This window comes from Rhinolophus sinicus, chromosome 4 (genome assembly GCF_057876585.1).
Source record: "Rhinolophus sinicus isolate RSI-liver-muscle chromosome 4, RSI-T2T, whole genome shotgun sequence".
NCBI lineage: Eukaryota > Metazoa > Chordata > Mammalia > Chiroptera > Rhinolophidae > Rhinolophus > Rhinolophus sinicus.
This window is the reverse complement of record NC_142504.1, coordinates 74,721,989-74,747,384: the sequence shown is the minus strand read 5'-3', so window position 1 is coordinate 74,747,384 and position 25,396 is coordinate 74,721,989. Positions and strand designations below refer to the sequence as shown.

The following is a 25,396-nucleotide window of genomic DNA, read 5'->3' as shown; positions in this document are numbered from 1 at the left end:
TTTAGTTGGATGAATTACTGCCCACTCATAGTCTGCACCTCCCACCCTCTTTGATCGCCTAGTATGGCTGTGGGATTTTGTTGTGGTCGTAAGAAATGAGCAGAAGTGTGGTGTATATTTTAGGAGTTGTTTTAAAAATTCTAATTTTTTAACTATTGCTGAACTTGCTATAAGCAAGTTGAACTTGCTTTTTAATTCAGTCACTTTTGTCAAAAGTGCTCTGTATTCACATAGACTATGCCCTTTCAGAATTTTTTCTAGTACAAAGTGGTTACTGCAAATTTCATAGCTATCTTTTCTTAGTTTGTACTTCCTCTGACTTTTATTTCACACTATTGTTATCAACTGACCTATGTTCCATAACCAAAGGCATTTAAAGGAATATGCAATGTCAAGGGAACAAAGAGAACAGGGGATTTTATCTTTGAGTCACAATTTGCTCTGAAATCCTGAAATTTGCTCTGAAATCTTTAAGTTTTGAAAAAACATAGCAAAACTGCACAAAAATTAATTTTCAACTTTACTATTTCTTTAACATACTTTTTATAAAGGCCTTAAGTTTTATTTTTACTCAGTTTGAACTCATTAGAGTGAATATGAGTAATGTAAATTATTTAGTCAAATGTCCATTTAGGGCCCAGATTAATCCACAGAGTTTTCATAAAGACCCAGAGAATTGTGCAATAATGCACACACTCATATGAGATATATTTTAAAACCTTAAGGAAACAAGTCTTGGACATTTCTGCTAGACAACTCTCTCCCTCCTAACTACCTCCCCATAAAGTAAAATCCAGCAAATGATTATATCAAAATCCTCTGGTTCAATTATCATTGGCCATGGTTGAGAAAATTTTACTGAATTTGTCTACACTTCCCCAAAAAAGTTTCCCCCGTCAAGATGGCTCCATTTTATAAATCCATGTAGGGTATATTATCCTTATTTCCTTCTAAAATTTTTATTCTCTGGATATTTTTATTGTTGTCCATTCAAGTTAGGAACGAATCTCAGATTCTGTGTTTGCATTGGCAAGGTCAACAGGATAGAGGAATTTGGTTTGTTTTGGTTATGTTCTAATTGACATAAATATGAATATATTGATTGCTTCACCAGTACTTGTGTTTAATGCATCAATTCACTGAGACTTACCTTAAAAGGGCATGTTTTCCTTTTTCACAGTCTCCCTCCATGATAGGGAATGTAAATGTCTGAGTCAGAAACAAGCCCTGAAAATGCTTCTGAAAATTTACTTTTAATACCCATTAGTATATGAACTCATTTCAACTTGGGGAAGATATTAGAGAAAAGCAATATGGATTCATTTATGATTCCCTTGCTTTAGAAAATCATTAACTTTGGAAACTAAGAGATTAGGATGACTAAATTTCTCCTTAAAATAGCTCACAATTAGGGAGAATTATGAGCTGGTCAAAAGATACTAGTTCTAAGTGGAGAGGACATGAGTGGAGGTTTAATATATTCATAATTAGATCATAGAACCAGATATGGGCTAAAATCTAGTTCATTTGAGGCTTTTCTGATGCACTACACGATGTTTTTACTTGTATAAATACACATAAATTTAAAAATCAGAGTTCTCCCACCTTTTGTCTAATTCTAACCAGTTTTCTTGATTATACCATATTTGCAGTTTCCTCACTGACCTCCTGCTGCACTGTGCCTACCATGTCACTTTCCTAGGAGGTATCATCTATGAGTTGTTCTGGCCACCTGCTTATTAAATAGACAGAACTTCTTTTTTTAATTCTTAAAATTCGTAATTACAACTGACATTTAATATTGTATTAGTTTCAAGTATACAGCATAGTGGTTAGACATTTATATAACTTACAAAACGATCCCTTGATAAGTCTAGTACCAACTTGACAACAGTATACCATATTTTGCCATGTATAATGCACACTTTTTGGCCCAAATTTGTGAGGGAAAAATAAGGATGTGCATTTTACATTGGTAGTACTGATTCCATAGCTATATAAATGTTTTTAATTCTTTTATTTATGCTAATGAGTTAAAAGTGTAACTCTAGATATCAATAACAATATTGGTAAGCAAAATAATACTCTGGAATATGATAACCAGCTTTGCTGAACTTACAACGAGCTTGCAACTACACAGAGTTCTTGGCCTTCTATGATGTATAAATATCGTAAATTTGTTACCCGTACATAAAATTTCTTGTAACTTGTATCTGTTCTTGTGTTTTTAAATTATTTGTTACATAAAATTTCTTGTGCCATAATATGTTAAAAAATAATACTAAAATTCCTTTGTAATACAGAAAACAAGTACCTAAATGTAAACAAATAAAAATTTGAATTAAAAAATTATAATGAAATATTTTTTTTCACAGTTTGGGCAAAAAACATGGGTGTGCGTTATATATGGCAAAATACAGTAGTTATTACAGTATTTTTTACTATATTCCTTCTGCTGTACTTTACATCCCCGTAACTATTTTGTAACTGCCAATTTGTATTTCTTCATCCCGTTAGCTTTTTCACCCTGTCCCCCAAACCCTCTCCCATCTGGCAGCTATCAGTTTGTTCTCAGCATCTATGAGTTTGCTTGTGTATTCCTCGTTCATTTATTTTGTTTATTTGGATTCCACATATAAGTGAAATCATATAGTATTTGTCTTTCTCTGTCTGACTTCTTTCAGTTAGCACAATACCCTCTAGGTCGATCCATGTTGTTGCAAATAGTAAGACTTCATTTTTTATGGTTCAGTAATATGCCATTGTATATATGTATCACTTCTTTATTCATTCATCTTTCGATTGGAGTATTTAAGCCATTTATATTTAAAGTAATTATTGATAGATATGTAGTTATTGCCATTTTATTGTTTTCTGATTGTTTTGTAGTTCTCTGTTCCTTTCTTATTTTTTTGCTCTCTTCTCTTGTATGTTGTTGTTTCACTGTATTGTTGTGTTTGAATTCCTTTCTCTTTATTTCTTGTATATTTCTGTATGTTTTTTGGTTTGTGATTACCATGTGCTTCATATATACCAAGCTACGTTTATAGCAGTCTATTTTAAGTTGATAGTGGCTTAAGTTAAAACACATTCAACAATCACTGCCATTTTTACTCATCCCTTCCACGTTTATGTTTCTGTTATTATTTTTTACTTTTTTTGTATATGTATATTTGTGTGTATCCCTTAATTTCCTGTTGTAATTAAACACAATTGTCCTACTTTTTCCTCTTAATCAGTGTACTAGCTTTAACAATGTTTAATCCACTGTCTGTATTATGTGTTTGCCTTTGTCAGTAAGATTTTTTCTTTGCAATATTTTCCTATTCATATTTTTTATTTATTTTTCTTCTTCCTCAAGAAGTCCTTTTAACATTTCTTGTAATACTGGTTTGCTGGTGATGAACTCCTTCAACTTTTTCTTGTCTGGAAAGTTCTTTTTCTCTCCTTTAATTCTAAATGATAACCTTGTTGGGTAGAGTAATTTTGGTTGTAGGTCCTTGCCTTTTATCACTTTGAATATTTTGTACCAATACCTTCCGGCCTGCAAAGTTTCTGTTGAGAAATCAACTGACAGTCTTATGGAGCTCTCTTTTAATTCTCTAACTGCTTTTCTCTTGCTGCTTTTAAGATTCTCTCTTTGTCTTTAAAGTTAGTCATTTTAATTATGATGTGTCTTTCTGTTGGCCTCTTAGGTTTCATCTTGTTTGGGACTCTGCACTTCCTGGACTTATACGAGTGTTTATTTCTCTCACTAAGTTAGGGGAGTTTTCAGTCATTATTTCTTCAAATAGCTTTTCAATTCCTTACTCTCTCTCTCTCCTCCTTCTGGTACTCCTATGATGCAAGTGTTGTTAGCTTGATGTTGTCCCAGAGGCCCCTTAAACTATTGTCATTTTTTTTTTTGGATTCTTTTTTCTTTTTGCTGTTCTGATTGGGTGTTTTCTGCTACCTTGTCTTCCAAATTGCTGATCCAGTCCTCTGCTTCTTCTAATCTGCAGTTGATTCTATCTAATGCATTCTTCATTTCAGTAATTGTAGTCCTTATTTCTGACTGATTCTTTTCATGCTTTCTCTCTTTTTTAATATTTCCTTTCTCTTTGTTGAAATTCTCACTGAGATAATCTATTCTTCCCCTAAGTTCATTGGGCATGCTTATAAACAATGTTTTGAACTCTGTATCTGGTAGATAGCTTGCCTCCTTTTTGTTTAATTCTATTTCTGGAGTTTTGTCCTGTTTTATTTATTTGCAGTGTGTTTCCTCATTTTGGTTGCCTCCTGTGTTTGTTTCTATGTACTAGGTAGATCTGCTACAACTCCCAGTCTTGTCAGAGAGGCCTTGTGTTCTGTGGGGCCCAGTGGTGCAGTCTTCATGTTCACTTGAGCCAAGTGCTCAGGGGTGTCCTTTGTATGTCTTTTTGTAGTTGAGCCTTGATTACTGTCAGTAGGTGGGATTGACTGTCAGGTGACTGGCTGTGAGGACTAGCTGTGATTTCAACACTCAAACTATTGTGCAGTGCACACCCCATGGAGCAGGATTTGCTATTGTGGGGCTCAGTTGTTTGCTAAGTCCACCCTTTGGGTGTGTTGTTTTTGGTGCTAATTGGGTGGTACTCTGGTGTGGTCTGAAGCCGGTCACCTGCTGTTGGTTCTGGAGCCTCTTGGGAGTGGCTCCAGTATAGCCCAAGATCAGCTACTGCCTGTGTCCAGCCTAGGGCCATCTAGTAGGAGCTACAAAGTGATTATCAGTTGGTAGCTGTCTTGCTGGGCTTGGGGGCACCTGGAAGTGGTTATGATGGGAACTGAAGACAGCTACCATTAGTGTCAGGCTTGGCAAGAGGTACTGTGCACACTGAGGTCAACCACTGCTTTTTTGGTGTTTGTGGACCTTTGAGAGATTTTAGGAAAGTCCACAGCATAGGCCCAGGGTGGCCCCTTGTGTCAGTTAGCTTTCGAAAAAGGTTCCTGCTGGGTGTGTTAATTTGGTGGGGCAGGGTCTCAGAGAATCACCAGGATGGAGTTAGAGTGGTGTTAGCCAGGTTGATAGAAACTAGACTTGATGCCCACTTACACCTGTAGACTGAGTAAAGGGAGCGCTCAAGAAAGGAACAAAATAGCAGAGAGAGCTGCCCCTCCAGCCCTCATTCTGAATCCAGACAATTCAATCCCTCCCTGTATGTCCCTGGTGCCTTTAGAGTTACTGTCCCTTCACTGGCACTTAGAGTGAGTAAATCTATGTTTGAGCCATTTAAGAGGATGCCTGGATTTCCAGCAGCCGTCTGTCTCACCTGGACTGAGTCCCTACTGATTTTCACAACTAGCTCTTGTGGGGACTCCTTTTTCTGGCACTGGTGCTCTGGGTTGGGGAGCCTGGTATGGGGCTGGAAACTATCACCCTTCAGTGAGGACCTCTGTAGCTGAGATATCCCTCCGGAATCTTAACTTCTACATGTGGGTGTGGAACCAGTTTCTTTTGCATCTTCACCACTCCTACCAGTCTCAAAGTGGCTCCTTCTTTATATTATTTGTTATAGGAGTTCTGTTTAGCTAGTCTTCAGGTGGTTCTCAAGGGTGGTTATTCTATTATTTAGTTGTAAGTTTGATGTAATCATGACAGGAGGTGAGCATAGCATTTACCTACTCTGCTATCTTGACTGAAAGTAGGCCTTCTTTTATGAATTATAGTTGTCTTGTCAGCTCTTGTGAGCTACACCAGCTAATATATTATGTATGACAATATATAATCTTAAGATGGCACCTCCACAAATCTCCCTTAAAGGGAGGAAGACCTAAGTAATCAAGTCCTCACGCCTTCTCCTTTGCACCAATTCTGACTCGGACAGCTCCACCTGAACCTAGTCATTTGACCTCAGCCACTCAGAGGATTAAAATGCTCCCAAATGCTTGAAACAATTCATGGAGTGGTCTCACACAACAAAGGATCATCTCCCCTTGAATACAGAGTGGAACCCTGCAACGTGAGAAATAATGTTTTGGGGGCAATGTAGGCAGGAGAGGAAGTTATCTGCCAATTCTCTGTTCCACTTTATTTCTACTTTTAATGTCTGTTGTGACTCCATAGTACATTTTTTATTACTTCTTGTGTTTGCCCATGCGTTGTTCGAGGTGACAGTAAGTGCATTTATTTGTTGGGTACCCATGTTAGAAAGAGGGCAGCAGAACTTGAGTTTTTGGAGGGGCTGTACAAAATAGATGCAGAAGATCATTGTAATAATGGCAATGTAAAATTTCAGCTTTTCTGAGCTGGAGGTGGAGTTTATTTGTCTACTACTTTGAATTTGGGACAGCCTTATGACTTGCTTTGAGTAATAGAAAGTAGTAGAAATGACATCATTCGAGTTACAAAGCTTAGGCTGTGAGCAGCCTTGCAACTTCTCTCATTTTGTCTTGGGACCTTACCATTCTTAGGAAGCCTGTGTAGATTTCCAAAGTAGGAGAAGTCTCCAGCTGAGAGCCAGCATCAAGGTCCTATATGTGTAACTGAGGGTATTTTAGAACCTCTAGTCCCAGTCAAGCAGACATACGATTGAACATGCATAAGTGACCAGGTGAAACCTGAAGGAAAACCAACCAGCCGAGCCCAGACCACCCACAGAATCGTGAGACACATTACATTGTTTTTGTAAGCCCTGGCTATGGTGGGGTGGTTTGTTGTGCATCAATAGATAACTGACACACCAGACCAAAGGTGATTGGGCTTAACAGAGACTCAAAGAGAAAGACCTGACAACTGGGAGAGAGACTTAGGCAGACAGTATTATCGTGTTTCCCCGAAAATAAGACTTAGTCAGACCATTAGCTCTAATGCATCTTTTGAAGCAAAAATTAATATAAGACCTGGTATTGTATGATATGATATGATATGATATGATAAGATATGATGTGATATGATATGATATGAGACCTGATCTTACATTGTATTAAAATAAGACCAGGTCTTATGTTAATTTTGCTCCAAAAGACATATTAGAGATGATGGTCCAGCTAGGTCTTATTTGAAGTTCTGGATATACTTAACAAGGACCCAGTTTAGGCTTGGAAATTTTGGATCAGGAATTTAGTACCAGGAATGAGGTGGGGACTGACTAGGACAGATATGGGAGCAGAAAAGGGACATAAGCACAGTGGTGGTAATAAAGACCTAGTTATTCAAATTAATGTGTCTTATTTTGGTTCATGGACATGATGCATACTGGACTGGCCTGTTAATTCTCCAGGTCAATGTTACAATTGGTTCTAGACCCAAGTAGAAGGCAGTACAGCCAAAATAACCAGTTACTCTGAAAGAGTAAATTCCTCTTTAAATATCATTGTAAACAAGGTTTAATTACATTGTCTTGTTAAGAAAAATAATGGTAGGTAGTCTTAGTTCCCTGGCATCTTATTATCTCCATGTATTAATTTATCAAATGTTCTTTGAGAACAGACACAGTACAAGGCCCCTAATCTCCAATAGCTTACAGTCAGGTTGCAGGGATAGGCCATATATACACAGGAGGTAATTAAGGGATAAACATGTGACAGATGGGATGGAGCTGAGAGGACTTGTACATCTGGGCCTCAGTGAGAGGGACTAAGAAGAAGACGAGCAGTAATGTGGGGTGGACTATCTGTTGGGCAAGGCTGTGAGGTTGGGGATAAGCCAGGGTGAGAGAATAGAGGATTCTGGCTGGAAGGGCAGGGTTAGTTTGGGGAGGAGGAAATAATTAGATCAGAGAGGAATGACGTTCTAATTATGTAAGTCTGATGGACCCATCTCCCGGTTCTCACTCCAAACTGACCCAAACTGCTTTCCCAAGGGGACAATGCAAGCACAAAGTAAAATAAAATTAGTCATGAGCCACAGGCTGCCGGACAGAGCAACTGAGTGTAAGCTTAGTGAGGAGATGGTCCAGGCTGTGGAGCCTTATCTTGACATTCTGGAAGAATATATTTGTGAATATGTCTCCACCATGAAGTTTCAATTACTGTGTTGGGTTTTAAATCGTGCCATGACACACCTCATTGTATATCTGGCTTTAGTGAAATGCCATTTGCAGGTAAGTTGTCCAATGTGCAAGGGCATATTTAATAGCTTTTTAGTTATGATGAATAAGATAGTGTTAAGAATTTGCCTAATGAGTGGGCTCTAAGCAGGGACTTGGCAAATTTGATTTTTAAAAGCCTTTGTAGACACACACACAAAAAATGCGTGTTTGGAGAGGATATGTATCTCTGATGCACATTATTTTATTTTGGTTCCTCTATCAGTGCTGAAGTTTTTACTGACTTTGCCCGGCCTCCAGTGGAAGCTGCTAAGGTGGGATTTCAAACCAAGTGAGGAAATGCTGACGTTCTTAGAGATGCTGCTTCCAAAAAGGATAAAGAAGGAATTAGATGGTTTCTCATGAATGAGATCGATATATACGGACCAAAATGAAGTTGCCTGCTTAGGATATACTATTGAAATATTGTAGACATTTGCTGACTTTTAAGCCTTGAAATAATGTTCAAAGACAGAATAGCTGGTTGTAGAATTTGAAGCAGGTTCTTTAACTGGGGTGCTATTGTCTTTCACCCTAGTGATTCTGTAGCATCTGTTGTGAATAAAGACAGCATCACCCAACTGCTCCAGAAGCTTGGACATAAAGGTGGATGGGGCTTCTTGGGTAGCATCATGACAGGGACTCTGACTATGGTTCCTCAGGAATTCAGAAGGTCTCCCCAGCTTCTTTGTCTTATACCACCTGAGATTGTAGTGTTTGAACGGGAGCATGCTTTCCCTGAGGAAATAAGTCAAGGCAAATATAGACTGAGTTGCTTGCTGGCTAGTGTTGAAAAAAGTACACAAATAACATTCATACATTTAACTATATAGGAAACTTCCTACTACTGGTGTTAACCTTGTGTGATGTGAGGGTTTCAAATGTATTTGTTAACAGAAATCAATTATAATGACTTGTCTGTGTTGCGATAATTACTTAGAGCTCATTATGTAAAGATGATACATTGAATCTGAAAATATTTAGAAAGAACTAAGTTTGCTATTTAAGACCTGTTAAGGAGACAATGGAAGAGAATCTCTTTAAAGTTTAACATTCTGATTCCAACTCAATTGTCAAATTTCCAAGTGTTTTCACTTAACACAATTCCGAATTTTTTATAACCTTTTAAAAGTTACTAAAACTCTGGCTTACTATATGAGATTTTTATAGGAGTTCTTGGTATAAAGTGTTTTTTTTTTCAAGAGAGTAAAATATAAATAAACTTGGCCCTTGCTAGAACAAAACATAGTTAATAAAATGTGGTATTTTACAGTGCCTTAATAAGTTAGTAGGTATCAGCAGATATTCACCATAGTAGAATGAACTAAAAAGTTTCAAATGAATGATTAGGAGGACTAAAGAGAAAACTGAAAGGAAGCCATGTGCAAACGTGACAACAGACTCTAGCTCTAACCAAATAAGTCTTTCTGTGTGGAAGAGTGTTTTCAATATTATGAGCATAAATGATAAAAGAGTTGATTACTGAGGGACCAGAAGAAAATTCATAATATTCTTAATTCGATGTAACAAGCAGGACCAACTATTATTTGGAGGATATAGGTAATTAAGGTGGCACAAAATCACAAGGCATTTTATTTTCAGATAGTTGATACAGAATTAAAGTAATTTAACCTAAATTGTAATTTTATTATAAATGTTTAGTTTAGACACAAAAATTAGAAGATAATACAGAAGTAATAAAAAAGTCGAGATAAAGATAATTGCACTAAATTCTTCCACTTTAAAGGAAGTCATGGGTGAGAGCTTTTATATCAACCTCTAAAATAAAATATCAATACAGTAATATAAAACAGAAACTAGTGCCATGTTGTACATACCGGTTAAAATAAAGCCTAAGGGACTGTAGGGAGATAATGTGAAATGGTGGTTCTGAGAGAATTAAGTTCAATAAATATAGCAGCAACTTATTAGGTATTTCATCTAAGGCTAATCTATTACTTAATGTTTTTGATCCCCATTTCTGCATCTTTGAGGTGATAGCAATAATGATAACTATTTAGGTATGTTTTGTGAAGGTTATATGAGATGATATAATATGTGCACAACAAATGGTGACAAATAGTCAAAATTATTAAAGAAAGATACAATATATGATTCTGAAAATATGGTCTTATGAGGGTAGTGTAATTTCCATACAATAAGCTAAACCCACAGTTTTGATGAGTTTGGACACATGTGTACATGCAACCACAAAACCAATCAGAATAAACATTTCATTACCCCCAAATTTCCCTCATGCTCTTTTGAAGCTAATCCCTAACACTTCCCTTGTCCCTGGCACTGGCTGATTTGCTTTCTGACATTATAGTTTCAATTTTCCTGTTTTATAGTGTCATATAAACGGAATCATACACTATGGACTCCTTTGTGTCTGGCTTCTTTCACTCAGCATAATGTTTTGTGATTCATTCATCTGTGTATCAGTTGTTTCTTGTCCTTTATAGCCAAGAGAATTCCTTTTTATGAATATGTGTTAGGTGCCATCCAGTCAGCTCTGACTCCTGGTGACTGTATGAATGAATGACTTCCACAATATCCTGCCCTCAACTGCTCTGCTCAGCTCCTGTAGAGTCATGCCTGTGGTTTCTTTTATGGAGTCAATTTATCTTATTCATATTTGGTCTTCCTCGTTTCCTGATGCCTTCTATTTTTCCCAGCATCATTTCCAATTAAATGTTCTTGGGCATTTTAATTATCTCTCTATATATATATATTAAACATATGTTTTCCATTCTTTTGGTCAAAGATAAAATGATCAAGGAGTGAAATTTCTGGGTTTCACTCTATAAGAAATGTTTCACTTTATGAGAAATGGTCAAACTCGACTCTGGGTTGTGAACACACAATGTAATATATAGATGATGTATTACAGAATTGTACACCTGAAATCTATGTAATTTTACTAACAATTGTCACCCAATAAATTTCAATTAAAAAAAAAAAAAAGAAATGTCCAAACTTGTTTTTCCCCAGTGTTTATACCATCTTGCACTCCCACCATCAGTGTATGAAAGCCCCAACTGCTCCATATCCTGTCAGTCCTTGGTATGGTCAGTTTTCTTCATTCTAGTCATTCTTTTGGGGATGCAGTGGTATCTCACTATGAGCTTAATTTTATTTCCTTGATGACTAATGATATTGAGTATATTTTTCATATGCTGATTATCCATTCATATCTTCTTTAGAGAAGTGTCTATTCAAATATTTTGTTCAGGACCCGAACCATGAAACCCTGGGTCTGTAGCTTGGCATGACACTATTTGGCTTGATTTGCCTTCTATGTGAAGTCCTTTGTATTATTAAAAGATGGGAGAAATTTCTATAAAAAGTGACATGGAGCAAAGATAAATCTGAAGTTCTGTCAGTTAAGTAGGAACTTAGCAAATTTTACTGATGCTGGTAACAATGATTAAGGACTTTAAATTGTAGTGGTATCTGGGGAAGATTAGACTCTGATTCTTTTATATTGTCATGTTTGACTACTATAATCAATACAAAAGTATACTTAGTGATTCTTTAATAAAAACATTCTGTTGTAAAGTCTTGTGCATTTCCTACATGCGATCCATGTGAAATCTAGGTAATGTAATTATTCATAGGATGTATCAGAATAAAAAAGAACTAAAGTTGTGAAGAAAAGGAACACATGGTTTAATTCTCTCCCTGTTTTCATCTTTCCATTTCCCCTGAAGCTCTTCCCCCTCAACTTTTTCCTTCTCCAATCCTTCCCTCCCCAGTGTGGTCAGGAGAATTTATTGGAGAAACTGCAGTTAATTATTGACCTTCTCACTTTTCTCAACTGCGATTAACACAATTTTTGTTGTTGTTGTTGTTGGGGGGTGTCAGTTTTACATCCAAAGATAATATTTTTCAGTAGATCATACTGTTTCCCATGTATGATAAAACTGACAAACTGCACCTGTGCAAAGCACTATATTGGCTGTACTATTTCTGTGAAGGCACTAAAGCAAGTTCACGCATTTTCCTGGAAATGTTAAAATGTCAACTCTGAGTGCTTTCTACAGTATTTGTGCTTACCCAGGTATATCTGTGACACACACACACACACACACACACACACACACACACACAAAATGTAAGAAGAGATGCGTACATTGTTTTTAGTTGGATCATTATAACTGTTTTTGTTTGTTTCTTTGTTTGTTTTTGCATCCAAGGGAGAATGTATTCTTTAAGTAGAAATTTAGATACTCCTCACAGAGGTTGTGCTATAGCTATGCAGCCAATTCAAGGACTGCTGATGAGATAAATTATCTCACATGGAATCTTTGTCACTGCTGCTGGGCTGGGGGAGTTTAGAACCACTGGCACATTTGGAAACTTTAATTACACAGCAGTTAACTGGTCTAAAAATTACACCAACTAATTCTATCTCAAGATAAATATATTCTGTATTAAACCACTTTTAACTGAGTCAAGCCCCATTCTTATCCTCTTCCCTAACAAATTATAGTGCTTCACTCCTGTGTTTGTTTTACTTTATATTTAAAAAAAAAGTAGTTATGTGGGAAAATGAGTTAAACTATTTGACTTTTAGCTCAAGTTACAAAGTCTCAGCTTAAGGTCCCACTTATAGGCTGATTTATAACATTTAAATTGAAGGATATAAAAAAAACATAAAAGAGAACATGAAGAGATTGAAAACAGAAACTTCCATAATGTTTTCCATTTTCATTTCTTTTTTCAGAAAAATTGATTCCTAGTTGAAATTACCTGTACAAAAACTAATATTTACAAATGGATTTGGATGCAAATGGGTTGTATTATACTTATAGTTAATTAGAAAAATGTGAATAGGAGAATTTCAAAATCTTATGAAAATAGAACCATAAAATACTATTGGTTGAGTATAACTTCAAAAGAAAGTGTCTAAGATATTTTTATTGGCAATTTCATTTTGATATTTTCCCTAAGAATTCAAAGTATGTTCTACTTTAGAGAGAAAGATCTGAAGCATGCAAGAGAGCACGTATTGACAGCTCTTCTAAAATGTTTCGTTATGAAAGATCTATGGGTTAAAAAAAAAAAAAAAAAGCACTCTGCCAGAAATTGGTGTTATAATACCGAAGAAGTATAAGCTCATTTCCCTGTGAACTGAATATCCTAGGTTTTCAGGGGTTTTCTGGGATTTTTTAAAAATAAATTTATTGGGGTGACATAGGTTAGTAAAATCATATAGGTTTGAAATGTACAATTCTGTAATATATCATCTATATATTGCATTGTGTGTTTGCCACCCAAAGGCAATTCTCCTTCCATCACCATATATCAGTTAAGAAGAAATTGTTCTTGTTCATCTTACTCAGTATGCCACTTGTGTCAAAGTTACATTCCTTTGTAGCCCTGATTTCTGGTTCTGATCTGGGCTTTTTAACCTTGATTAGAGATCAAGGCATAGAGAGGAAAATGGTTGGCTCTTCACGCTCATACCAATAATTGGAGTTATAGGACATGAATTACATCTTGAGTGGTAATAATTTCAAATGCTAGCCATTCCTACATTTCTGGCAAATATCAAGCTTTTAGAAAATTGATCCTATTTGTTGTTTTATCTATGTTTTGATTTTTAAAAACTCTTTAAAATTTTCAAGTGAAATATTTACAGGCAAAATGACAGATGCCTGGGATTTACTTCAGAATACTTCAGTGTGCCAGCAAATGCTTGTTTGACTCAAATCTATTTTCCTATCATGATTTTCTCTCTGTTAAGAAAATCTATTTCTCTGGCTTTCTTTCACTCTGGATTCTAGGGAGTTTTGGTCAATGGGAGGTACTGGTAGAAAATCGGGAGGTGGGAAGGATGGGCGAAGCGAGGGTATCCCACTCCAAATCACTCTGCCTCTTGTACATCTCTGGCTGTGAAAGACCTCCTCTGTAGTGCCAAGCCTAAGTGAACAACTACCATAATTCTAGTAGTGCATCTTCTGATGTTCTAGATCCTACCAGACTGCCCTGACATCTGGGCTCTGATAACAACATCTCTTTCTATGGTCTTTCCAAACTTAGGGTTAGCTAGCTGTTGTCCATTTCTGTGTAGATTTGAGATCTTGTAAGCTTTTCAGACGTTCTATTACCTGTGAAACCAATCCACTTATACAGTCTTTGTGTTTGAAACAACTGAAGTGGTTTTTATATCCTGGCTGGACTTTATTGACATATCCGCAAACAAACAAACAGAAAGATGGGAGGAACCTCCAGTTCTGGTATGGTGATATAAGCCGGCTCCAGCCAGATTCACTCACTGATAACACTTAGAAACTCAGAAAAAAATAAGCAAACAACATGAAGACTCTGAAAATAACCTAAAGAACAAATTTTGTAAGGGGATCACAACTAGGAGAAGTTAAGTGCTTGGGAGTGCTGTTTACTATTTATTTTTTCCTCTAATAGTTTTACCCCAAGGGCAGGCCCCATTCATGAATTTGAACAGTGTAACATGCAGCTAAAACTGATACAAATTCCATTTTTCTGAACAGAGGCATCAGGAAATGGAGGCTCAGTTGGCCAGAGAGTTTGAGGGAACTCCTGAGAGAGAAGGAGAGAGAGAGAGAGGGAGAGAGAGAGAGAGAGAGAGAGAGAGAGAGAGAGAGAGAGAGAGAGCCAGAAGATGGTTCTTCTAATTCTGTGTATTAACCTGAACTAGTCTCAGACTAACCCCTAAACTGCATGCATGGGACACAACCAAAGAACTACAGCCAAGGCGTGAGGAGCTTAACTGAAATTTGAATCACCTGAACAAGTCTCCTGACTAACACATGCATAGGATAGGCTCAAACCAATGTATCAAAGGTTTAAAAAAACTGCACTAGACCAATCCTAAGGCTGAGAATGCAACACTGATAATTCTCAAGAATGTATTTTTTTACTATAAGATATTTTAACTTTCTTTCTTCTTTGGAACACTGCTAAGTTTTGGTCTAGCTATGTTCCTAGTTTGCCAACTCCAAGACCCTTGAGTAAATCTCTATCATTTTTTTCAAAACAAATTAAAAAAACAACAACAAAAAAACACAAAATGGAAATTTGAACTACCCCTACAAAAGACAAAACAAACCTGAAGTTATGAATCTAACCAGGTTGAATGCCTTCTAAAATGCAAACATTAACATTCTCCAGAGGATTATAATAAGACCTAGTACCTATGCAGCATAACATTTATAATGTCTAGAATATAATTAAAAATGACTCAAAATGCAAAGATTGGAAAAATGTGACCAATTCCCAGGGGAAAAGCAGGACACACACACACACACACACACACACACACACACACACACACATCAGCCACTAGATGACCCCAATGTTGTATCAGACAAGATTTTAAAGCAGTTATTACAACTATGATCCATGAGGTCAAGGAAAAAACACTTGATATCGCATAGTTACTGTACATAATTGGTATGGGGACAATAATAATTATCAGGATTATAGTTTTGAATTGTTTCTTTTTTATTATGGTAAAATATACATGATGTAAAATTTACCATTTTAATTATATTTAAATGTTAGTTCTGTGTCATTAAGATTATTGTGCAATGATCACCACCATCCACCTCCAAAACATTTTCATCAACCCAAATTGAAACTCTATACTTATTAAATAATATTAAACAATTAAACACTAGAGATAACTAGGGTGAATCTTTTTGTGTACAATTTTTTTAAAGAGCTGACCCATAGAAATTTGCTGTTAAGTATTGCAATGGAAAATTGTGATCTTTCATTGAATTTTCAGATCTAAGTTCATCGACCCAGAGCGTATTGATTGTAGGTGAGTTGGGAACCCCTTAAAGAAGAATCTGGCAATGCCATTAGAAGTATATAAAATAAATACTTTGATCCACCCTTAAAAAGACTTGATGCCATTTTCCAGAATAACTTTGTGATAAGTAAATAGAACTGGTGTCTGAATTGACATTGGTACTAGGGGGCCTAAAACATCATGGTCTTCCAGGTAGACTGTGATCTTGGCCCAGGTTCATTTCAAAGCATACTCTACTGGTCTTGGGGCCCATTTGCAGTTATTTCCTCACATCTTGAATTTATAGTTCAGAGATATACAATTAGCAACTGGAAGGAACTTTTGACTTGTATATGTCTGTCTATGGTATAATGACCATTATAATAGAAAGGGCTCTTTTTGCTACATTATACACCCTGACCTCTCACTTCTTTCTTAATGTCTCCACTTTCTTGGCTTCCATGCCCCTGATCTTGTGTTCTTATTTATTCTGTCTATGGAATAATGGCCAAATATAATAGTTGAAGCTCTTGAAAATGTCATCTCCTGTCCTGGCCATAATGGTTAATGTGAAAGGCTTGGAGAAAGGATTAGTCCTTCAAGCAGAATGAACAGCCAGTGTAAAGGCTCTGAGATGGGAATAAAATCAATATCTTTAAGAAACAGAAAGGAGAGTATTGTACCTGGAGGGTAAGTAGGGAAGAAAATAGTAGGAAAAGGTGAAATTGTAAAGGTAGAAGAGTAAGATGAGGCATAAGGCTCTTAGGCCATAATAAATAATGTATATGTTATTTTAAGCATTGTCTATTAGTACAGGGCAGAAGTGCAAGTCAGAGACAGTTAATATCCAAAGGACATTTAAGATACAGCAAGAAATATTAAGGAGGGTGGATAAAATGTAAAAGCATTGGATATTTGTTGAATGTAGGGCATACAAGTGGAGAAGGAATTTAGGATGATTCTTGGGTTTCTGATTTAAATGACTATGCTTACATCATGGTAATATTATCTGAAAAAGAAAGAATAGGACAACAGCAAGTTTGAGAGAGACAGAATAATGAGCAAAATTTGAAAATACTCTACTTGAAGGGAATATACCAGTGATACATGTCTATGTTACAATATTAGACTATAAATGTCAATATGTAAATATTGAAATGAAAATCGCAGTAATTTAAACAAGGCAGAAGTTGTATCTTTCTCATGTCAATAAAGTTTAGAGATAAAAAAGTCCAGGGCTGATTTGTACCTGACTATTGATTTATAAAGGTGATTCAATGACAATCAGGAGAGGTCAATGCCGTTGAATTAAAGTTCATTGTTACTCATAGTTCCACTAGAAATTACAGACACAGCATGCTATGCAGAGTGACATGGGGAAAGCACCAGAGTTGGTCAGGAGGCCGAAGAAGGAAGCAGAGGAAAGCATAGATCACAGCTTTCATTGGGGTTTCTGTGGGGAAGGCATGTTTAGGATTGGCTAGTTTGAATAATTCTGATGGGCTTTGGGGAATAAGACATGTCCTTAGTTGTTTGGTGTCTGGCCCTGGGTTGATTTGAGTTTTGGGGCAGGAGATATATTGGTTTGGTGTGTGAGAGTTAGGTAACATGGTGGTTTGGGAAGTGGGCTCAGTACTGGTTGGTTTGTATATGAAATATGTGTTAGCAGGCAAGTTGTTTATTATCTCTAAGAATTAGCTAGCCTGAGAGGGGCAGTCTTCTCAGCCAGCAAGACCCCCTAAGATGTCAAAATATCATAAAATTTATAACATGATTAATACAAGGACTGGTAAAGCAGCTACATTATTACTAATGACTCCTATCTCGTTAATCTTCTATCCTCAACACATGGACAAACCTCAATGGCCAAGATAGGTCCTTCACCTCCAGATATCACATCTACATTCTATCCAGTGAGAAGAGGTGGATGAACACATCCTTTTCCTTTAAGGATGTTCCTGGAAGTATCCTACACCAATTTTCTTATATCCCATTGGTGAACATCTGAGGAAGAGTCTGTGAAAGAAGGCAAGAATTGACCTGGAATAAGTAAGAGTGCAAGATCAAGGGCATGGAAGTCAAGCGAGTGGAGACTTTAAGAGTGGGGGGACAACAGTGTACACATAATGTAGCAGAGAGAGCAAGGTCTTCTTTGGGTAATCAAATGAAGAGTGACCACCATTATAGCAATTTTAAAGGAGGGGTAAGAAGGGAATAAAAGAGAAGAGAGGAAATAGATGAGATGGCAAGCATAGACTGCTCTTCCTTAGAATTGGCTGATAAAGAAAAAGCAAGAAATTGAAGGACATAGAATTAGAGATTTGTATGGTAGATGTTAGGTTGACAATTGTTAGTGCAATATGCCTAGAAAGGGTGATACATTTAGAAAAAAATAGAGACTAACTTGTAAGTAAAAGCAGAAATTCAAATAATAGTTTAATGGTCTTTTTATGGAGGAATTTTGAATTGTGAGATAGCTTATAGTGCACTGGAATAAGATAAAATAGTGAATAGTTGAGATGCAAGTAATTGAAAACACATCTGTTTCTGTATGTGAAGCTGACTGGTGGGTGAGTGTAAGCAAAGAAGGCTATGTTATTTGTCGTCAATTTGGTCACCTAAACTACTACTTTTTTCTCTAATGAGTTGGTTTCATAAATACCAATTTAGTAGGGTGTAGTTTTCTTGTACTTTTTATGTTTTCCCAGAGGAAATGTTTAAGTTGAGATTTTATTTAGAAAGGTGGTGAAAAATAAGAGTGATATATTATGAAAGATAGTGTGAGTACCATCACTAAATTAAAAGTTTTTAAGGAAGATTTCCTTGGGAGTACTTTATTATGTAATCTGTCAGACAGTTTCAGTGCCAAATAGGCAGAATTTAAAGACCATTAAGTGATTTAAATATTAATGTGACTTGTACTTTTACAGGCAACCAATAAATTGGTATTCAACTAGCGTTTCTTACTGTTTAACAGGAAAAAAATACCCTCTCATTTTCCTTCTAATACTCAACAATGTTCTTAATTATGTCACTGATCTTGCTACAACTGCTGCACTTGACATCTAATATATCTGATTCTAAATTGGTTTGTAGTCGAATTTTGAAAAGGATCAATAGATTCATTTAGGCTGACTTTCCCTCTGTTACTGAAACGTGCCTGTACATGCAAAGAATGAGATTACCAGATTTGATTCACAACCCCTTAGCTGTCTTAGAAACAGCAGTACACCCTGAATACTGTATAACAAATGAAGAATTAAATTAGGAGTACTGGTTGGTCCTGATACTCTCATCTGTGCCTACTCTACATCAACAAGTAAATGAGTTGCTGGTTTTCTTACCATTAGAAAACACCCTTGTTTGAATTTTTCACCCTCAAAAATAAATGCTTAACTGCCACCTTTATCAATAATAGTAATGATAATGATTATGATAAAATTAAGTTCCATGTTATTAACATGATTATAACATCATTTGGAAAAAATATATCAGTAGATTATCCTTTTAAATTTAATTTGAAGAATCTAAGGGAAACTGATTAAGAAAATTGCATGTCTATGGAACCCATTAAGGATTTATTTGCTACTTGAGTTTATTGCTAAACTTAATTCAATAGTTATTGAAATAATATACTATAGCATTGTTTGCTGTTCTGTTGTGCACCAGGTCTGTTCGTAGTTGGTGGAGATCATTGGTGGGGATCAAAAGTGAATAAAGCAGACAAACATTCCTGCCCTCATTGAATTTATGTTCAAGTGGGGGATTATAGTAAATAAACATAATGAGTAAATAAATAATTTAGCAGATTACTTAAAAATTAAATAGTAAAAATACAACAGGTTAAGGGAAAACAATAATGTTTAGAAGTGAGTGTAATAATTTTAAGTAGAATGGTCAGAGTAGGCAATCCTGAAAAAGAGTTACTAAGGCAAACACTAAATAAATTGGAGGGCTTAGCAGGTGGGAAAAAGCATTTGGGGAAAAGAGCAAAACTCAGTGCAAAACTCCAAAGTTCTCACATGTCTGGCATATTTGAGGAACAGTAAGTAGGCTAGTATAATGAAAGTAGAGTGAGTGAAGGTTGAGTCTGATAGAAGATGAAGTCAAAGAAAGAGGTCATGGGGCTAGACTCAAGGGGAAGGAGAATTAGTGAAGGAGATTGGGTAAAAGAGGAATGTGATCTGACTTACCATTTAAAAAACATAAATCTATCTGCTATAGTGCCACAGGAAGGCAAGCCTGGAAGCAAAACAAAACAAAACGCTAGTTTGGAAGCTATTGCAGTAAAATTTCACAAAAATAATGGTGGTCAGTCTAGGGTGATAGCACTGGAGGTAATAAGACGGAATGGGCTTGTGTATAAATTTTGATGATAAACTAAATACTGGGTGAGAAATAAGAGAAGTCAAAGATGAATATAAGGATTTCGGCTGAACACCTGGGAAGGTGGAATGATCATCAGCTGAGAAGGGACTATTGAGAAACGTGTAGGTTTTCATAGAATATCACAAATTCAGTTTTGGATATTTAAATTTGAGGTGTATCTTAGACACCCAACCTGAAATATCAAGTGAGAAGCTGGAAATGATATGAGTCTGGACTTTAGGAGGTAGGTCTCATCTATAAAATTAAATTTGGATAGGTTGACATATCAATGACATCTAAAGTTATGAGACTGGATGACATCACCAATGGAGAAAAAAAATGATAGCCAAATACTGAGCCCTGGAATATTCTAACATTAAGATGTCAGAAAGAAGAGGAGAAAATGCAAAGAAACTGAGGAGAGATCAGTGAGGTAGGAAGAACACCAAGAGTGGTGTCCTTGAGGTCAAACAAAGAAAGAGTATCAAGGAGGAGAAAATAATCAATCATGTCAGATGCAGCTGAAAACTGAGAACTGACACTGGATTTAAAAAGTGAACATCATAGATTACCTTGAAATGGGTGGTTTCAGAATGGTGGTGGTGAGGAGGTGAATATATGATTACAATGGATTTAAGAGTGACTAGAAACAGTATTGAAGTAAGCCAGGCAAATATTTTGGGGGACTTTACTGCAAATGGACGCAGAAAAATGGAGTGGCAGATGGTGGAGGAAGTGGAGTCAAGAGAAGGTTTTTAGATGAGAGATTTACCAGCATATTCATATGCTGGTGGAAATGTTCCAGTAGAGAAAGAAAAATTGAGAATATAAAAGAGGCATAGTTACTATGTGACATCCTTGAATAGATGAAAGGAAATGGAATCTAACAAATAAAGAATTGGTTTTATGAAGGTATATGGCAATTCCTCTATGAAAAATAAAGGAAAGAAGATGGTGGATAGGGTATAGCTCCTGAGAGGTGAGTAGATTGGGTTAAAGAAATCTCTGGAAGTACTCTTCTGATTGCTTTAATTTTCCTGGTAAAATAGAAAAGTTATCAACTGAGAATGGAAATGAGGCAGGAGTATTGATTTGATGATAGAGAGGCAAGTTACCTAAAAGAGTGGAGAGATAATGGATCAAGGATATATTATATAATTGATGGGCAGTATTAATTTATGGTTGTAAATTTAAAATGAAAACTCTAGCATGGTTGTATGTTTTCCCTAGTCATGTTCAGTTTAAAGAATATTAAGAAACATGTTTTTAAAGCATGATTCTGATCATTGAGCTCTTAAAGTCCTTCAATGGTTTCCCAAATACTTAAAATTAAACCAAGTTTACTTACCAGGAGAATTAACTCTGATATCACTCTTCCCTTATTCAAAATACTCTTGCCTTATTGACCTTTTCCTAAACTACTGCATTTTCATATTTTCACCTCATCAGTTAGACTTTTGATGAAAATGTCAATTCCCAGAGAGGCCTTCAATGATCACTCTAGTCTCTCCTTATTTAAAATAATCTTTCTATATTGTTTTATTTTCATCATAGAATTCATTGCTATTTGAAATTAAGTTACTTCTTTATGGGCTTTTTAAAAACCCTCTTTCTCTAGTTCAGACATTATGAGAACATGGGTTGGATCTATATTGCTCTCTCTCACACAGTAACTCTCACACAGAGTAGGTAGGTACTCAATGAGTATTGCTTGAATGAATGATTATACCTGGACATAACATGGTGAAATATCATAACAATAAGGATAAAGAAAATTCCTTAATATTTCCAGGAGAGAAAATAAGTTATTTCACAAAAGAATGAAATTGGACCCTTACATAAAAATCAACTCAAACGGATTGAAGACTTAAAAGTATGCCCTGAAATTGTATAAATCACAGACGAAAACATAGAAAACATTGTCTTGACAGTAATTTATTTTTTTCTTTTGGTGGATATGACACCAATAGCACAAACAATAAAAGCAAAAGTAAACAAGTGGGACTACATCAAACTAAAAAGTAAACTTGCACATCAAAAGAAATCATCAATAAAATGACAAGGCAACCTACAGAACAAAGGAAATTTTGCATACCATATGTCTTATAAGGGGTTAATATCTAAAATATATAAATATATAAGGAATTCATACAACTCTATAGCAAAAAAAATAGCCTAGTTAAACAAATGAACAAGACAAACAAAGAAAGAAACAAAAACTCAGAGACACAGACAACATTTTAGTGGTTACCAGAGGGCAAGGGGGGCAGTAGAAGAGGTAAAAAGGGGTCAAACATATGGTGATGGAAAGAGAACTGACCCTGGGTGATGAATACACAATGCAATATATAAAGAAAATTTATGAAACTGGGCAAAGAACCTCAATAGGCATTTTTTTTTTTTTTGCCAAAGAATACATACAAATGACCAGCAGGTATATGAAAAGATACTCAATGTGACTGACCTTCAGGAAAATGCAAATTAAAATCACAATGCGTTATCACTTTAGACTTGTTACACTGGTTATTATAAAAAAGACAGGAGATAACTAACATTGGTGAAGACATACAGAAAGGGAACCCCTTGTGCACTGTGAGTGGGAATGTAAATTGGTACAGCCATTACAGCCATTACAAAAAACAGTACGGAGGTTCTGAAAAAATTAAAAATAGAACTACCATATCATCCAGCAATCCTTCTTCTGGGTATATATTCAAAGGAAATGAAATTGTATCTCGGAGAGATATCTGCACTCTCCTGTTCATTGCAACATTATTCACAACCGCCAAAATACAGAGGGTGCCAAAAAATAATGTATACACATTTTAAGAAAGGAAAAAACTGTATCAATATATAATAACAAAAGATGAATACAAGTCATATTTGACTTCTGCAATTATAAGAGGTGCTCAAAGTGGTTACCATCAGTGTCCAGACACTTCTGATTATGGGGAATTACTGCTTGAGCAACGTTGACCAAAGTTTTAACATCTCTTAAAATGTGTATACATTTTTTGGCACCCCCATATGTAAATAACCTAAGTATCTGTCTATAGATGAATGGATAAATAAAATGTGAATATATACATACATATATAATATTCATATTGTGTATATTAAATATATATACAGTGATGTACACAGACAGTAAGGGGTGGATGGACAGCCAAAGTATACACGTCTACGTTTCGCTGGCCAGGAAGGGGAACTGTGTGGTTTGGTGACTGGGGACTGAGCATTTTACTTGGTAAACCTGGTACATCACCATGCTGGCCACAAGACTTTGTGTCTCTGGACACTACTTTCCAGGGCTTTTCACCCTATTTTCACCAAGGCCTCCCCTATTGTGAAGAATTCCATCCAAGAATCAATGACTTAACACACAGCAGGGAATACACCAAGACAAGAATTGGGATCCAGCATGGGAAAACTTGCCAAAAACTCAAGGAGGCAGTATTGGAACCATCAATGGAAAAAATATTTAAAATTGATCCGATAGGAAGATGGTTTATTGCTGGAGGTGCTGCTTTTAGTCTTGGAACATTGTGTTACTATAGCTTGGGAATGTGTAATGAGGTTGGAGCTATTGAAAAGGCTGTAATTTGGCCTCTGTGTGTGAAGGATAGAATTCATTCTACCTATAGTACTTAGTAGTAGGGTTTCCAGGCAGGAATTCCCGCCCGTTCTCAGGAATTTTTTTCACTTTCCTGTTCCCAAATCCCAAGATATAAACTGTTTTCTGTTCTCCATGATGAATTGTTTCTACAAAGTGATGGCTGATCCTACCAAACACCTGGGTTTAAAGAGCCAATTTTCCCGATTTCCGGACCAACTTTTCTCAGGATTCTGGAACCAGAAAGTGAAAAAAATTCCCGAGAACGGGCAGGAATTCCTGTCTGGAAACCCTACGCAGGGAGTATTGGTTTAACATGTTTGTCTGGCCTGGCAGTGAGCAGAACTCCTGTTCTCATGAACTTCATGATGAGAGGCTCTTGGGTGACAATTGGTGCAAGCTTTGCAGCCATGATTGGAGCTGGAATGCTGGTACAATCGATACCATATGACTGGAGCCCAGGCCCAAATCATCTTGCTTGGTTTCTATATTCTGGTAAGATGGGTGAAGTGGTGGTTCCTCTGACAATACTAGGGAGGCCTCTTCTCATCAGAGCTGTGTGGTACACACCAGGCATGATCAGAGGTCTCTCCACTGTGGCCATATATACGCCGAGTGAGAAGTTTCTGAACATGGGAGCACCCCTGGGAGTGGGCCTGGGCCTTGTCTTTATATCCTCACTGGGATCTGTTTCTTCCATGTACGACTGTGGCTGTGCCACTCTGTACTCAGTGGCACTTTGAGGTGAGTTGGCTCTTTTCAGCATGTTTCTTTTCTGCGATGTGCAGAAGGTAATCAAGCGTGCAGAAATAGTACCAGTGTATGGAGTTCAAAAAGATGTCCCCATCAATTCGATGTTGGGAATCTAAGTGGGTACATTAAATATATTTATGTGAGTTGCCAGTATTCTAGCAACTGGAAGAAATAGAAAGAAGTGAAGTGACTCAGCCCCTGACTGCTTTAATGCATTAGATACCTTGTTTGTTTAATAGGAGTAGGTATTCATTAGTTTTCTCAAGCAGCTTCCATTAAAGTTTAGAAGGTAAGAACTTGTCATCATGTTTCAAAAGTTCCAGTAATGTGGTGCTTCAGGTTTGCTTTTCCTTCTGGAGAATAAATTTAGTACTGTGTTTCCCCCAAAATAAGACCTAGCTGGACCATCAACTCTAATGTGTCTTTTGGAGCAAAAATTAATATAAGACCCAATCTTATTTTAATATAATATAAGACCAGGTATAATGTAAGATAATAATATAATATAATATAATATAATATAATATAATATAATATAATATAATATAATATAATATAATAATATAATACTGGGCCTAATATTAATTTTTGCTCCAAAAGACACATTAGAGCTGATGATCCAGCTAGGTCTTATTTTTGGGGAAACACGGTAATTCTCTTCCAAATAAGCACATACATGTCCAATTCTCATGTTTGAATAATTCTAAAATGTTTCAAGGAATGAGAAAACTGAAGTTTGTATTGTAAGAATTTAAGTGTTTTATTATTTTTAAATTTATTTGGTTAAGTAAAAATTAGCAAACTTGTAGTTACCTGCATCTATTTTGGAAAGCA

At 36.1% G+C, this 25,396-nt stretch overlaps 1 pseudogene; it reads left to right on the top strand.

Moving 5' to 3' along the window:
- Positions 1-7,856: 7,856 nt before the first annotated feature.
- Positions 7,857-24,747, top strand: LOC109433837 (growth hormone-inducible transmembrane protein pseudogene; annotated as a pseudogene).
- The last annotated feature ends 649 nt before the right edge of the window (positions 24,748-25,396 follow it).